The sequence below is a fragment of the Heterocephalus glaber genome, unplaced genomic scaffold, assembly GCF_053883595.1.
Source record: "Heterocephalus glaber isolate CG9 unplaced genomic scaffold, H.glaber_assembly_v1.0 deba00001457, whole genome shotgun sequence".
Classification (NCBI taxonomy): Eukaryota; Metazoa; Chordata; class Mammalia; order Rodentia; family Bathyergidae; genus Heterocephalus; species Heterocephalus glaber.
The window spans coordinates 22,521,168-22,538,761 of NW_028258305.1; the positions used below are offsets into that span (position 1 = coordinate 22,521,168).

Sequence of the window (17,594 nt, forward strand, 5' to 3'; positions counted from 1 at the left end):
GAGTAAAGAGCTTCACACATAAGGAAATCAGGGTCAGTTTTCAGAGAATGCTGTTTGGGTGCCTGCACTCTGTCCTCTAGACAACGACAGGCCTCAGTATCTGAGTAAAGAGGTGACTTGGGAAAGAGAAGTCTCTGAAAGTGATTCAGATATTGTCATGATAGAGGTAGAAGACAAAATGATGAGTCAGAGACATTGCATGCCACCCAGGTGATAAGGCATGGATTCAGATAGCAAAGGTGGGAATCAGAAGAAAAGGACAGAGAGGGACTTTCACGGCAAGACAGGACCGGCACTGGAGCTGGCTAGTGAGAAACCAGCCAGCCAGCCATTCTTTGGAAGAACCTACCAAGGTGCCACAGCCTCAAGAGTTCTCAAGAGTGCTCAGGAGAGAGAGGAAGCACATTCCGAGCAGGGTTTCCAGGAGTTGTGCGGTCAGCCCAGCCTGGCACCCAGGGCAGCGGTAAACTCAAAGAGGGGGCGGCTTCTCCTATTCTCTCAGACAACAATGATCCGTGAACCAGCCATTTTCTGTGGTTAAAACAAGGGCCTCTTTCCCTGCCAGTCTCTCGCTCACAGGAAGTCTGTGTCCCGGGAGTCCGCAGCTTTGAATACAGTCTGTTAAACAGCCAAAGGCAGGCCAGGGAGCCTTTCGGGCGACCAGAGCAGCCAAGCACTGCTCACCCTGTCCCTCGGGATGCCTTGAGTACTACTTTGCCCTCCCCAGGGTTTGTACCTTCTTCCTTCACCTGAATGCTCTTCCCCAGGTGCCTGCTGGCCCCTCTCATCACTGAGCCCTTCCCCACCCTTCCCCTCTCTGCTCTTTCCTTCCTTTCCTAGCATTTACCATCTACTGTGTGATAAACAGACTTACTATGTCTAGTAGTCATTGTCTGTCCCTCTGCTAGGATGTGAGCTCCCACCAGGCAAGGACTCCTGCATGTTGTTTCTGATTGTATCCACAACACCTAGAACAGTGCCTGGCGCCAGTACATACCAGAAAACTATTTGTGGAAGGAATGAATGCTAAAGTGAGTGAGTGAATAGAAATGAACAGAAGTGTAGTTCCATCTATGTAGTTCCAATGCTCAGCATAGAGCTTTAAGAAGTATATATACATGTAGAAAATGCTATCTTGGGGGGTTAAAGAGAGGAAGTCGGGCGGGCAGGCAGGCAGGCAGGCTAGCTGGCTAGCTCCAACAAGTGAACTCAGCTTGCCTGCAAACCTCCAGGCCTGGTTTGGGTCTCCCTTCTCGCTGCTCAACAGGCACTGGGCATAACCAGAGGTGAACATGCCACTCCTTGGCCAGTGTTTCCTGGGGCAGCCCTGCCAGGCTGCCTGGTCCCCGAGTCCGGGAAACGTGCCCCCTGTGAGGCCAGGCTGGCGTGGTCCTTCCAGAGCGACAATGGCTGCAGGAAAGGCCACGGAAGCTTGGGTGGGCCTTTCTAGGAAACAGCCCTCGCAGGCCTTGTGGTGTCCCTATTAGGGGAGGGCAGGGGTCCTCAGTCTCTACTCCCTGCTGGGTTCAAGTCACTGCTGTGTGGTGCAAACGCAAAGATTTCCTAAACACCGCCCCAGGCACTGAAAAGACCCTACTATCTTGGTATCTAGTTTGTCATTTTAAAATTATCTTATTTCAATTTTGGCAAAAAAGAAAGCTACCACATACATACATAAGAACAGGATTGGAGCATCACTATAAGGGCACTAAAAATGTCTGAAATGGTAATTTCATGCAAAATAAAATGTGGGAAGCAATGTGGAATCTTAGGTTAAAATCTTAGCTTACATTTTAGGCAGTGGAAATATAGGGCCTGGCTGTATTAGTCTTTTTTCATTTTCTATGACTTTAAAATACTTCAAAATTAAAAATAAAATAAACATAAGGCAAATCACCATGATTCATAGTTTCTTTTCTCTGATAATATCTTGGAAGTTTGTTGAATGTCCTGGACTCCATCCTTGGCACTGCTGTCTAATCTAATGTCATCCCACTGGGAGTTAAGGCTTCAAAATATGAATTCTGGGGGAATGCAAACTTTCAATCCATCATAGGTATGAGCATCCTGGGGACTAATCTTCAGGAGTGACATGAACACTGCTCCGTATATCCTGTCTGATACATATGCTATCATTTTTTTTAAACATGGCAGCAAACTCACTCCATCAGTGGACACAATTCTGTTCTCTGGGATGTGCTATGTATTTTTGGCCCTTTTTATATTTGTAGGCTGAGTGGTCCTTCCTCTAGACTAAATGCCCTAGTTCCTCCCATACTCTCTTAGCAGGGGTCTGTGCAGGAAGAATGAACATCCCAAGAGGTCTTGAAATATCTCTGGCAAGGGAAGGGAACGGGGCTGTGTAGCTGCTCTGAGGGGCAGGGTACCTGCTAGCCAGGCTGGAGGGGGCAGCTTCTGGCAGGAGGTGCCACCTTTTGCTGCCATACTGGCCAGTGGGGGGCCATGGCCACAGGCTCTATGGACCAGCCTGGCATCGCCTTTCAAAGATGGTGCTGATTTTCCTCAGCCTTATCCTTTGGGGGTGGGGGGAGCTGGCATTTTATGCTACATGGGCCCTTATGTCTTCATCACCTACACAGACTATGACCACTTCTTCAAGGACATGGAACCCAGCTTTCATCATTAGGCTCATCTGCTGCTGCACCACAATCTGGAAAAGCCTCTGTGGACTTGGAAAATGAGGTTGACCACAAAATTCAGGATGTGTATAGGACTTATTTTAATGGAATCAACCCCAATGCTGCCAGCCAGGCTATTGGCTGCCCTGTTGTAGAATTCATAACTACTCAGACTGGGAAAACAGATTGGGTCAAAGAAACTCAAAACCAGAGTGTCCCTCTTAGCTGTTGCAGAGAGAATAGAGCAACTGTAATGGTAGCCTGGTCCACCCCTCCGACCTCTACATCGAAGGGTGTGAAGCTCTGGTTGTGAAGAAGCCGCTCCTAGGAGACCATGGTACATGTCATTGGGGTGGCACTGAGCTTTGGGCCGTCCAGTTCTGGGCATGCTGTGCACCCGCATAGTGCTGTGCAGGAATAGAGCTCATCACTGAAACACCCACACCCAACAGAGGCTGGGCCTGAGCTGTTGGTCCTGCGTGGCTTGGAGGTGGACTGAGCAGGTCTGGTGCGCTGGCTCCCAAGTTCTCTGGTTGAAACATGTAAACGCTGGTGTTCAGCAGAACAGCTTCACCCACTTACCTTCCCGCCTATGGCTTTCTTTCTCTCATTCTATCAGACTCTCCTGCCTCTAGGTTGTAAGTTTGGTGGGACTTAAACCATTTGCAAGTTGCACAGCTTGGTAGGATAAAGGTGGCTATGGGCCTCGGGGTAGTGAGGAGACTCTACTGTGGGATCGCTGGGTCCTTTCTGTATTCACAATGGAGAACTCTTGGCCAAAGGCTGCAGGGTGAGGGACTGGGGGGAGCCAGCTGTGTGGTGAAGTGAACACCAGATGGTGCCTTTAAAATATATATACTGTAAGTAGTGTTGAGTAGTTAAAACAGATTTTTATCAGAAGTGTGAGATTTTCAAAGTTTGGTCAAAAGATGAACATTAGAGATTGTGGCAGAATAATTTTGTTGTATTTTTATTGATGTGTCACAGCCAACAACAGATTGAATAAATATGTTTTCTTTTGGGGCCTTCTTAGGAAGATGTTTTAGAGCTATGTAGTGTGAGTTTAAAGAAGTCACACTAGTTGATCTTGCTTTTAGTACATGAGCTCAGTAGGGATTTCTGTGTTCATACTTAAGGAGGGGACAGTGAACACGATAGCGCTTGCATGTTAGGTTTGTTAACATGACTAAGTTGCCATTTTGGCTTACCTTTCTGATACGTAGAAAAGTTTTATATCTAGATTTTAAAAGACTTTTGGGGTAAATACACACTTTGATTTTCATATTCAAGATAGTTGGATTTAGGGAAGTTTGTTTCCATGGCTCCATGTTAGCTGCTAGGGGCTGGCATACATGTTCGCATTATAGTAGTTGACTACACACTTAACCAGTGTAAGTTTTTAATACCAATACCTGCCCCCTCCCTAATTTGATGCCTACGACTTTGTTCCAATGATATGTGTACTAGCTGGGCTATCAGGTTCAATGGCTTGGTCTTATTTTGCTATGGGCAAGTACCAGTACTGGCTGTTTCAACAGATTTATTTTTTCAGCATGGAATCCTAGGGACTGGAAGGGAGATTATTTTAAGTTGTCTTGTCACTAGGTGCAGTGTCTAGAGTAGTGAATCCTGTAAGTTCAAATTTATGGTTAGGCGACAAATTGAGATTGTCCTTTTCCCTGAGCACAATGAATAAAAGCTTTTTAAACAAAATACAAACGTGTGTGTGTGTGTGTGTGTGTGTGTATATGTGTGTGTGTGTATATATATATGTGTATATATATATATGTGTGTGTGTGTACATATATATATATATATACTCTAGTCCAGTAAGATACCAACTCTATCGCTTTTTGGCCTTTTGGCTAAGATCAAGTGAAGACAGCAACTCTACAGAGCAACTACAATAGATTTTAGATCACACAGTGTGTATCTTCATTCATCTTCACAATCAGACTGGTCTTTGGAACTAGTGACTTTTAACCAAAGCTGGCTTTATAGGAGGAGGGTTATGTATACACTACTGTTTTAAAACAATGAGTGTGAGTGTATGTAGGAATAAGCCCACCTTCATAAGTCATAAGCTCATTAGAGATAATGTACCCATATAGACTAGCAGAACAGTATGTAGGCATGATCTTAGTTGTAAATAGAAAAACTTAATTTAATAAACTCTGTATCAGCCCGAAAGAAAGAAAGAAAGAAAGAAAGAAAGAAAGAAAGAAAGAAAGAAAGAAAGAATACCAGAGGACTGATTAGGCTCGCTTGACAGGACTGTTCTATAAAGACAGGTAAATGATCAATCCATAGAAGTAACAGTTTGGAGTTAACCAAGTTAACCACGCTATATCACCCTGATCTGTGTGCTTCCTGGTTAGCTGAATCACAGAGTTGGTTGAAGATAGAGTGGTCTTTGAGAATTATTTAATTTGTAGCTCACGTTGGACCCAGAAATCTCAGGACTTTTTTATTTTTACAGGAGTATGTATATTTATGCAGTCACCACTCCATGAGAGTCATCAAGTATTAATTCCTCAGGGAAATAGAAAGCTAAGAATCCTCCCCAGTTGGCTCAGGAAAGACACACACTGAAAGTTTAGCCTGATCTAAAATCCCTAAGACACATGTTGGCCCCTCATCTGGTGCCATGTCAGGGCTGGCCACAGAGCTCAGCTGCAGCAAATGTGTGCTCGGAATGGGAGGCATTGGCCAATATTCCTGACCTCCAGAGAGCTGGGTGGGGTGAGGCCGTTATCACAAAGGAAGAATGGGTGCGGGGTGTTCTGACTTTGTTCCTGAGACACCACTTCATCCTTGCTGCCTCACCCAGAGCCAGCCTAGCTCCCTGGTGGCACTCGTTTTGCCCAGATCTTTCCTTCAGGAGGCTGTGGGCATAGCAAGTAAGGGCCTGTGACTGGAGCTGTGGGTTTTATCTAGGCTGCCTGCTGACTCATTTTGGCCCTGGGTAATGACACTGAGCTGTACACGGTATCTAATTCCATTCTGCAACTCCCAGGGCCCAGCTCCAGGCCTGTAGATGTCAAGAGGCCCTAGGGAGATAAAGCCACAGGGGATGGGTTTAGAGGCCCCAGTGGCCACTGTCTAAGACGGGGTTCTAGGTCCCAGGTGCTCAGCTTGCCATGTACCTCTAGGCCAGAAGATAGTTATTTAAAATGCCTCTTTGGTTTCTTTCTGGGTCTTTTTGGACTTGAGGAAGTCAGTATCTAATACAGTGGTACCTCAGTTCATGAACCCCTTTGTTTGCAAACAATTTGGTTGGCAAACAGAAGCGTTTGGCAAAATTTTGTTTTTGTTTGCAAACTGCCTTGGGTGACAAACATGACTGTGGCTATCTTTCCCACACAAACACAAACATGGCCGTCTTTTTCAAAAATGTAGAACAAATTAAGTACTACTATATTCATGTCCCTTCATCTGAGTTCTGAAATACAGAATCGGCAGATTGGGGTAAAAATATCAGCTTTATTGTGGGACAGAGATACTGCAGAGCAAGCAGTTTCAGCCATAGGCCCCCTTGTCAAGGTAGGTCCTTTACAGCTAATCCAGCCAGGGCAGCGGAGAGGGTGGGCTGTCTGCCATCAGGTACACCCTACAGGCCTGCCTCTGCTCACCCACTATCTTCCCATGGTTCCCCTCTGTGGGGAGGAATAATGAAGGAGAGAGAGCAACCAGAAGGGCATGGAGGAGACCTCCTCAAGAGAACCAAAGAGTGAGGAAGAAGCCCACATTCCCATCTCTGTAATTTATTTCTGAGCACAGAAGATTGGGCTTTAGGGTGGAGGATTTTGGTTAAGCATTGGTGGAGAGAAGATAGAAAGAAGCTATTGGGGCAGACCAGCAAGTCCCTCAGGCAAGCAGAGAGAAGCATTCAGTTTAATTCAGCAACACTTTTTCAGCCTCCTCTTTGTGACGGGCGCTGTGCTAGTCTGGAACTACAAGAAATGCAAGATCCCTGCCTTTTACTTTCTTGATTACAGCCAACTTATGTTGTGCTGTCTGGAACTGAGGCGTGAAGGAAGGGCAGGAAGGAGGGAGCAATGTTTCTTCAAGCTGGGCAGACACAGCATGGTCCAGAGAGAAAGAAAGCATGGAAGCATCATCACCAGTGACAACAACACACGGTTTAAATGTCACCTTGTCCTGAAGTAGAGCACTGTGCTGATAGATCACCTCTTAAAATTGCAGACTTGCGAACTTTAACTGTGTATGGTCATAGCAATAATCCTCAAAGGGAGAAACAATAATCCCATACATGTCCCAAATCAGTGTTGTTTGCCCAGCACCTCCATACCCAAAGGGACTGCTTTCTGCAGGGTTTAGGGAGACACTGGCACCCTCCTTATGTGTGTTTTTACTGGGATTCCAAGATGATGTGCACCACAAGTGTTCTTATAGAAGTTATGGGGGGGGTGTCTAAGAACAGCCTCCAAAGAAGCCAAGCTTATTTGTACCACTGCTCCATAGAAAATGTCTTGAAACCAAGCAGTAGATCAAGTTTGGAGAAATTTCTCAATTTCTTACTATTTTCCCCCTATTAGAATCATCTTCGCTTTGGGGCAACCTATGCTGGGACCCTAGAAAAGGCACTGACCTTTCTTGGGGGTCTTTCTCAGTCACCACAGTCCCACCTGCCTGACAGTGTGACTGACCAGACCTCTCAGGTCCCAGCAAACATTTCCAGGCTACTGCCACTGCCACTGGACACAGGCAAACCAAGGTGCTGGCTTCTGTCCCCAGAACATAATTATGCCCAGCCCTGCAAAGTCATTACTCTTACCAGCACTCACATGCCAGTTCAGTTGGCTCTGACTTAGTAAGCCATTAATGTTGAACAACAAGGATTAACTTCACCAAATAGAGAAACCTGAGCTTGGACACTCCTTGTGCTGAATTGACTTTTTTCATTTGGGGCCACAGGCTGTTCCTTGGAAGGGCTGGGTCCCTCAAGGCCAGCGATAGGTGAGAGACTCCAGTCTGCAGAAGATGACTTCAAGGGGAAGTATGCAGAGGAAAAAAGGGTAGAGATTGTCTACAAGGTAAGATTGGTACCAGCAGTGCAATAAGTCTGCAATAAGTCTCTCCTCTCCAGGTCTGTTTTCTCATCTGGTCTCGAGGCAAGAAAATAACTCTGTAGGGAGGAAGACCTCCAAATGAAATGAGAACCTTTAGCCATACTATAAACTTCAGTGAGTAATGAATGTCAGTTTCCTTGCATCTTCTACTGTACTTGGAATTGTCTCAGTACTTAGAAGCCATTTAGCAAAACAAGTATTTGTTGAACAAATGAATGAATCTATTTCCTCCCTGCTAGAAATCCCCCATCCCCAAAGGAAAGCAAGTCTTTGGTGAGTCACAAACACTCCAATTGTTGTATCTAAGACCCTCTATGTCCATAATGTCTGTGGTTCTAGGAATTTGCTGAGGAACAGTAAGGCTTTGCTTTTTGAAGGAACAGTGGTTCTGAAAAGTTAGGTGTACGTCAGATTTTTAGAAAAACAATTTAGTAATTTAAATGCACAATGAGAACTGGCTATTTTTAAAATGCAGTGACTTTGTATGGAAAAGAAGTAATTTGTGAAACTTGTGTTAAGGGAAAATCCAGGTAAATCTCAGAAATTATGCAGTCATGTGGATACATGCTCACTGCCCGCTCCCACGTCTTCCTTTATCTGTTTCTAAGGGACCAATCTTAAATAAAGATTACCTTACATAATTTTAAAAGAAAACTCACTGGTGTTGCTTTTAAGCATGCACATGACTTATAGGGATTTTCATCATCCAGGATTGCAGATGCTGGTTCCGAGTAAGGGCAGAAGGGAAACGGGCTGAGAATCACTCACCACCAGCTGTTGATTAGCTGCTGGGAAGCCAGTGAGTCACAGAGGGCCCTGTAGGCAACCCGTATGTGTTCCTTATCAAGGACCACGAGACTGCTCCCAGGAGCAGGATGGACCCTCACAGCATCTGGGCACACCCAGCCTGGAGTGTGCAAATGGGAGAGGAGAATCATGAACTCTCAGAAGAGCAACTAAGACCTCATCACCCAGAATAAAGTCTCCTAACTGGGCATTGAGGCCTCACTTCCAGGAGGCAGAGGGTTCTTAGAGTGGAGAGGTGGGCAGATAGGGAGGGAGCAAGTGGAGGTAATCTCTCTGGAACCAAAACTTATTCTGGAGGGAGAAACTGGACTGTAGCAGTGAACTCTATTACTCATAATCACTAACAGTGATTCTCCGTGTGGAGGGATTATGCGGTCCTGCCTCAGTGTCCACGGGAAGTTGAGCCCAGAACCCTAGCGGATACCAAAGCCCAAGGATGCTCTTACTCACATACAACCTGCACACATCCTTTCTTCCATATTCTTTAAATCATCTCTAGATTACTTCTAGTACCTAATACAATGTAAGTGCTACACAAATAACTGTTAGGCTGTGTTGTTTAGGAAATATTGACAACAAAAAAAGAGTTTGTACGTGGTCAGTATAGGCACATTTTTTTCCAAATATTTTTGATCCATGTTTGGCTGAATCCACGGATACAGAACCCAGGGATGTGCAGGGCCACTGTAATTTCTCCCCCATTTAAGTCATGTGTGGCTGAATGATATGCTTTAGCCAATACAATGTATGTCAAAGGCTATGAGCAGCACCTGTGGTCACCACAATATTCTAGAAAGTGGCTGTGCAGCATTGTTCTTGATCACACAGGGACGATGGCACTGAGATGAACCCCTAGTTGACCTGGGACACACATGTACAATGAAAAATAAACCTCTGGGGTTTTAAAACCTCTGAAATGTAAGGATCATTTTCTTATCATAACATAAGTTTGCTAATATAGCTGAGTTAAGCAAAAATCTTGGAGGAACACCTCACAGAGGCAAGGAACACAGAATCAGAGCTGAGTCCTCTCAGGGAGGAGGATAGATGGGGGTAGGTATCTCCCACATTACCCTCAGCCTAGAGTCACCGTGTAGCTTAGATCTCTGAGAGGGAAGGCTTGTCTGGTCTCTGGGAGACTGAGATAATCTTCAGTGAAACCTCAATAATAGTTTTCCTCAAATGAACAAATGCAGAAAGTTTTCCTTTCACCATTTTGCCCTTTCCAATCTTGCGTTGATCCCTGTCTATGAACTCAGCATGACTTGATACCCAGCCTGGTGGCCCTGCTTTACAGAACAGGTATATCCCATGCCCAGACTCCTTGAAGACTGATTTGGAAGAAAGGTCCAGACTCCAAGAAATCCGCACAAATGAAATAGTGCAGAACCAAGTGATAAACTCTGCAGTCCTTTTCTTTGTATAAGTGTAGTAAGATATACATAATATACAAATGGCCAGTAAATATATGAAAAAACGGTTCACCATCTCTGCCCATTAGAGAAATGCAACATAAAACGATGCTGATTCAATCCCTCGTACAAACAAACAAACAAAGAAACAACCCAAAGCTGACATTCCATCTTACTCCAGAAAAAAATGGCTATCATCAAGAAATCATAACAAATGCTGGCGAGGCTGCAGGGAAAAAGGGACCCGTCTACACTGTTGGTGGGAATGTGAACTAGTATAATCACTACAGAAATCAGTAGGGAGATTCCTCAAAAAACTAAAATTAGAAATTCTGCTTGATCCAGCTATTTTCTTTCTAGGTATCTTCCTAAAAGAATTAAAGACATCATGTAACCCCAATACTTGCATACTTATGTTTATAGCAGCACAATTTATATAGTTACATGTTGAAAACAGCCTTTACAGTTTAATGGTATTAAGAATATTTACATTTCTCTGCAGCCATCACCACCATCTACCCACAGGGCCCTTTCTTGCAAAACTGAAACTGTGCCTGTTAGACAATGTCTCCCCATTCTCTCCTCCTGCCCCTGGAACTAGTGTTCTACTTTCTGTCTCTTTGGGCCTGACTACTCTCGTTCTCCACTCTACTTCTCACTTATGCTGAAGGAAAGTAATCTCCAAATTGTGTTCAACCATGAATTCCCACCAGTCAAATATCTTTGCACACATACGACCAATATTTCCATAACTTATAAATTAATACATTTATACCGCTATACTAATGTACTACATAGGTTTCAAAACATACAAAGAGGAGTAAAGCTTTTATTACTTCTCTTTTAAACTTTTTATTTTGAAATAATTTTGGACTTATAGAAAAGTTGCAGAAAACAGTATTGAGTTCTAGTATGCCCTTGGCCCAGTTTCTCCTCTTGTTAATGACTTACATAATCATAGGTCAGTTATCAAAACTAAGAGTAACATTGGTATGATACTATCAACCAAACTATAACTTTATTTGGATAGCCACTAGTTTTTTTCCACTAATATCTTTTTTCTATTCTGGGATCCAGTCCAGGATTCCACTTAGTTAGATTGCATTTAGTTGTCCTGTTGCCTTAGTCTCTCGGTCAAATCTGTGGTAGTTGCTGTTTTTCCTTATTCTTCATGACCGTTATGGCATGTGTCTAGGTGTTCCCCCAAAGCCTCATGCAGTCACAAGTGGAGCTTTTTCTGGAATTGATTCATGGTGCAATGCTAGACTCAAGGGCACTAGGATTAAGGGTGTCAGTGCTACCTGCTCTAAATAGTCTACATAAGAATAAAAGGGACAAAGACTCTGTTGAGGGCCCCTCCCCCTTCCCTTGTTGCTTTTTCTGTCTTCCCCTGCCATGAACTGTTGCTCCTCTGCCACCCTGCTTTGGAGCCGGCCCGTTATGAGCTAAAACCTTTATGAACTGTAAGCCAAATAAACCTTTTCCCTTTTTAACTTTGGGTGTTGGGTATTTTGTCTCAGCCAGAAGAGAAAATTAACTAAGACAATGACCATAACATTTTATAGAATGCCCTCCAGTCTGGGTTTGTATAAGGTTTTCTGATGTTTAGCTTGTGGTCATACATTTTTGGCAAGAATACCATAGAGTCAATATACACTTCTTTGGAACCATAGGAAGCCCCTATATTTTTATCACTGATGTTTACCTTGATCAATTGGTTCAAATGGTTTATATCATTTTCAAGCTACAATTTTTGGGGGTTTTTTTGGCACTGGGGATCAAACTCCAGTCCTTGCGCTTGTGCAGCAGGCGGTGAAACCACTGAGCTTCAAGCTACAATTTTAACCTTTGTAATCCATCAATATTTTGGCAAAGACACTTTGAGACTACTATACCTTCTTTCTCCTCAAACTTGTCCATTCTGCCGTCTGCTACAGAGCTTGCCTGCAGTGGTTAGTACTGTACCAGTGTAATAGTAAGTTTTCTGTTTTATTCATTCTTCCTACATTAGTTGAAATTCTTCTGAAAGAAAGAGATGTCTTTACGCCTCCATTTATTCAATTTCTTCAGTTATTTACCTATATCAGTGTCAACTCACAGATATTTACATGGTTATCATTTAATAACTTTACTACTATCTATTTTATTCCTCAGATATCCTAGATGTGACCATAGGGAGCTTCTTCATGTATGGCTCTCTGACATTTTTTGTGTGTTTCCATTTTTCTAGCACCACATGATACATCAGGGTCATCTTATATTTTCCCTACCCCAGCTCTAGAATTAATTGTTTCTCCAAAGATCCCTGGCTGCCCTTATTGGGAAATAGTATTTAGAAACCAAAAGTTGGCTGTTGATATGCTCCCTTCTACTGGAGTGCTATTCCTTCTAGGCCCTCTTGGCAGACAGAGATAAATACATATTCAGTCTTTCCTCTTGTATCATTGAGTTCCACCTTCACAGATGCAACCAACTGCAGATAGAAAATGTATTTGGGAAAAATGTTGCTGAAAGTTTCAAAAAGCAAAACTTGAATTTTCTATGCCTTAAGGACTATACCAAATCTATACAAATGAAGTGATGTGTGCACATTGCATTAGGTATTATAAGTAATCTAGAGATTATTTAAAGTATACAAGAGGATTACTCAAATTGTATGCCATTATTGTATCATTTTATGTAAGGGACTTGAACATCTCAATGTTTTATTACATGTTTGCAGTACATAATATTTACATTCTTTGTATGGAGTCGGTACATGTACAAAACCTATCTCTTTTTTTTCTGTATTAAATTCTTTTATTGGTACATTGTAGGTATACAACACAATTACATTTCTCACTGGGAATTGTACCTTTACGTAATGCATCTTGGTTCTTATTTTTTCCCCATTCCTAGCCCTCCCTTCACCCCCTCCACCCTTCCCTATTTACAAAGACTTTATTTCCATTTTTTCCATTTCTCACCATTTTTTCCTTTCCCTTCTTTCCTTTCCCCTGCCCCTCCCACTACCCCTACCCCTTTGGACCTTTTCTTCCTATTTTACATTTTCGTTTATTCATTCTAATCATTGGTACATTTTAGGTATACAATATAATGACATTCATCATTGGAAATTTGCACCTTTACATAGTCTCTCTTGGTTCTTATTTTTCACCCTTGCCCAGCCCTCCCTTCAACCCCTCCACTCCTCCCTATTTACAAAGATTTTGTTCCTATTTTTCCATTTTCTCATATTAATCCCATTCCCTTCTATCCTTTCCCCTACCCCTCCCAATTCCTTCCCCTTTGCCCCTTTTCTTCCTATTTCACATTACCTATTATACATTTAGTCCTTATTTACACTTTCAGTTTCTCACACCAGAGAAACTATTCGGTATTTACACATGTGTGTCCTATTTATTTCACTTAAGAGTATTGCCTCAATGTGCATCCACTTAGCTATAAATGTCTCTAATTTCTCGTTTTTTATGGCTGAGTAGTACTCCATTTTATTAAAAAAACACATTTTCTTTATCCAGTCTCCAGTTGATGGGCATTTGGGCTGTTTCCAAGTTATAGCAATTATAAACCATGCTGCTATGAACATGGGTGCACGTATATCACTGTGGTATGATTCTTTTAATTCTTTGGGGAAGATCCCCAGCAGTGGAATAGCAGGGTCAAATGGGACTTCCAGTCCTAGTTCTTTGAGGTATCTCCATACTGATTTCCACAGTGGTTGCACCAGTCTACACTCCCACTAGCAGTGGAACAGGGTTCCTCTTTCCCCACAGCCCCGCCAGCATTTGTTCTTGGTTGATTTCATGATAGCAGCCATTCTTTCTGGAGTGAAGTGGAATCTCAGCGTTGTTTTCATTTGCATCTCTCGAATGACCAGTGATGTTGAACATTTTTGCATGTATTTATTTGCTATTTCTACTTGTTTTTCTGAGAAATGTCTGTTCATTTCAGATGCCCATTTTTGGATTCGGTCTTTAAATTTGGGAGGTCTGATCTTCTTAAGTTCTTTATAGATTCAAGATAGTAGACCTTTGTCTGAGGAAGAGCAGGCGAAGATTTTTTCCCACATTGTGGGTTGTCTCTTCACACTGCTGGTGGTTTCTCTTGCTGTGCAGAAGCTTTTTAATAAGAAGAGATCCCATTTGTTGATTGTTTGTGCTAGTTCACGGGCAACTGAGGTTTTGTTCATAAAATCTTTTCCTACACCGATGTCTTCAAGGGTTCTACCTAACCTCTGTTCCAACTGGTTCAGAGTTTCTATTTTAATATTTAGATCTTTAATCCATTTTGATTTTAGTTTAGTGCATGGTGAGAGATATAGGTCTAGTTTGAATCTTTGGCAAGTTGAAGCCCAATTTTTCCAGCACCATTTATTAAAGAGGCTATCTTTCCTCCAGTGAGGGTGTTTGGCTCCTTTTTCGAAGATGAGATGGCTGAGTGTGTCTGGCGTTGTTTCTGCATCTTCTAATCTGTTCCACTGGTCCTCAGGTCTGTTTCTTTGCCAGTACCATGCTGTTTTTATCACAGTAGCTTTGTAGTATAGCTGCAGGTTGGAGATTGTGATACCCCCTGCCATGTCTCTGTTGCCTAGAATTGCTTTTGCTATTCTGGGTCTCTTCTTGTTCCAAATGAATTTTTGGATTGTTTTCTCGAGGTCTATGAAGTATGCTGCTGGGATCTCAATTAGAATTGCATTAAATCTATATAGCAGTTTTGGAAGGATGGCCATTTTCACTATTTTAATCCTTGCTACCCAGGAGCAGGGGATGTCTGTCCATTTTCTGATATCATCTTCGATCTCTCTTTTCAGAGTACCATAGTTACAAAACCTATCTTAATACCTTATTTAATTTCTTTCCCTCCCCTCTCTCTCTCCTCTTTCCATCTCTTGATCCTCTTCCCATTTGAGAAAGATCTCTCTCCCTTCTTCCTATTATCGATCTTTTATTTTCCTCATTATTTATAATTTAGGTTCTCATATAAGAGAAACCATGTAATATTTAAGCTTGTGTGTCTGGTTTAGTTCACTTAACATTATGGTCTCATGGTAAATTCATTTTCTTACAAATGACTCAAGTTCACCTTTCTTTATGGCAGAGTAGTACTCCATTGTGTGAATATACCACATTTTCTTTATCTATTTGTCCATTGATGGACATATATAGGCTGCTTCTGAGATTTAGCCATTGTGAATTGGGCTGCTATAAACATGGGTATGCATGTTTCACTGTAATATGATGTCTTTAACTCTTCTAGAAAGATACCTACAAGGGGGATACCTGGGTCAAATGGAATTTCAGTTTTTGTTTCTTGAGGCAGCACCATACTGATTTCCATAGTGGTTGTACTAGTTTATATTTTCACCAACAATGTAGAAAGTTTCCTTTTATCCTGTGGCCTCACCATTGTTAATGATTGGTGGGGTGATCTGGAACCAATCTTCTACAGCCAGCCAGTGAAGGATGTGTGTATGTATACCAATAGGATACACATGCATCTAATTTTGTTTCTGTAGCTATCTGTCTGCATATATAATTTTAAGTGATTTTAAGTCACGTACCCATAAACAAGTGGGTAATGGATAAACAGTGTAGGGTATATACACACAGTGGAATATTAGTCCATTTTTAAAAAGGAGGAAATTCTGGTACTTGCAACATGGATGAACCCAGAAAGTGAAATAAGCATGACATAAAAGGACAAATGTTACCTGATTCCAATTGCATGTAATACCTAGAAGAAGCCCATTTGCAGAAACATAAGATAGAATAGACATTACAGAAGGTGAAGAAGGCAGAGAAATGGAGATTAATTGTTTCATGGTTATACAGTTTGCATTCAGGGTGACGAAAATATTCTAGAAATGAACTGTGGTGAAGGTTGTGCAATGTTATGAATGTGATTAATGTCATTGAATTGTACCATTAAAAAGGTTAAATGGTCTATCTTATGTTGGTGTATTTCCCCACAAACAAATGTGTTAATGTGGACACCTCTGGATCTGAATCAAACAAAATATACAAGAGTCCCCTTTTCCTTATTTGTAACTTCTTTCTCTGCCAGTAAGAAACCAGGCTCTCTTTATCTATATTTACTTACTGGTAAAAGCAAGTGTATCTATTTTCAGAATTGCTAATGCACATCCCTGTGAAAAACCACTTTACTAACTACATTATTTGTACATTTACTAACTACATTTTTTGTACATTGTTAGTTTTTCTTTAACCTTATAATAGCTAGTCAATATCCCGATTGCTGGCTTATGTAGTGTAGTCCTTTTCTTCACTGCTCTTTAATGTGGTGATGTTATTGGTTCATGTTATAGTTAGGTTTATTTGTTACAATTTCTGTTCTATTTTGAGTTACTATACAACTTGATTTTTAAGAATTTAGAAACGTACTCTTTGTAAGGTATAGTTCAGTCGGTTTTGGCTAATACATAGAGCAGTGTGACCATCACCACACGTGATACAGAATAGTCCCATCACTTCAGAATTGCCTCATGCTGCCTCTGGCATCAAGTCCTCTGATGACCAGGGATGTATTCTCTGTCCCTGTACTTTTGCCTCTTACAGAATGTCATATAAATGGAATCATACAATGTGGGGTCTCTTGGCATTAGAGATACATATTCTAAATACATATTTTAGGTTGAGCCAAATTTTTACTTTGTTATCCATCTATACTCTGTTCCTTTTTATTGCTGAGTAGTATTCCATCCATCCTATGGATGTACCATGTGTTTATCCACACAGATTGAATGATAACTGAGTTGTCTCTAATTTTTGGCAACTATTTTTGGCTATTATAAGCATCTAGGCAAAGGCTTTTATGTGGTACCTGAATTTTCATTTCTCTAGGATAAGTAACTAAGAGTAGGATTACTAGATCATATGGCAAGTGTATGTTTACATGAAACTATCAAACTGTTTCCCAAAGTTGTGCCATTCACATCCTCACTAGAAATATGTGAGACTTCTAATTGCTCCTATTTCTGTTCAGTACTTGGATCACCAGTTTCTTTGTTGTTGCTTTTTTTTTTAAGCTATTCTAGTGAATGTATAGTGCCATCTCATTGTGGGGTTTTTTTTTGGTACAAGGGATTGAACTCGGGACCTTGCGCTTACGAGGCAGGCAGCGGAACCACTGAGCTAAATCCCCGGCCGTCATTGTGGGGTTTTTTTTTGGTTTTGGGTTTTTTTTTTCATAATTAACCAAAGTATATTTCTGTGACTGGTTAATTTATCCAGGTAAGTAAAGAATAAACCACAGTGAAGCTCCCTTAACCTAAGAGTCAGGTTTTAATGACAAAGTCCGTTGCCAGCAATGGACACGCAGGTATCCATCAAAGAAGTGGCAAATACAAGCCCCAACTGCTTCTACCAATAGGAAAGCCCTTTGTGGAGTCACGGCAGAACGTGGGGCATCGGCGCATGTTCCCTGGACCTGGTCTCTGTGCTCAGGACAGATGTGCCTTCGTGGGCAGTCGGGAGGCTCAGTCTCCTTGTCTGGCTGGTCGCTCTTTCAAGGTAGCATCTTCAGCATCATCCAGCCAGACAACAGCTGACAAAAGGTGTGCCAGTCCGGAACTCAGGAGGTACCACAGCTTTCCACCAGAAATTACACAGCTTGTTTCTGTA

At 42.1% G+C, this 17,594-nt stretch overlaps 1 pseudogene; it reads left to right on the forward strand.

The window, feature by feature from the left end:
- The first annotated feature begins 1,406 nt into the window (after nucleotides 1-1,406).
- Nucleotides 1,407-10,683, forward strand: LOC101713403 (tetraspanin-3 pseudogene; annotated as a pseudogene).
- Nucleotides 10,684-17,594: the final 6,911 nt, after the last annotated feature.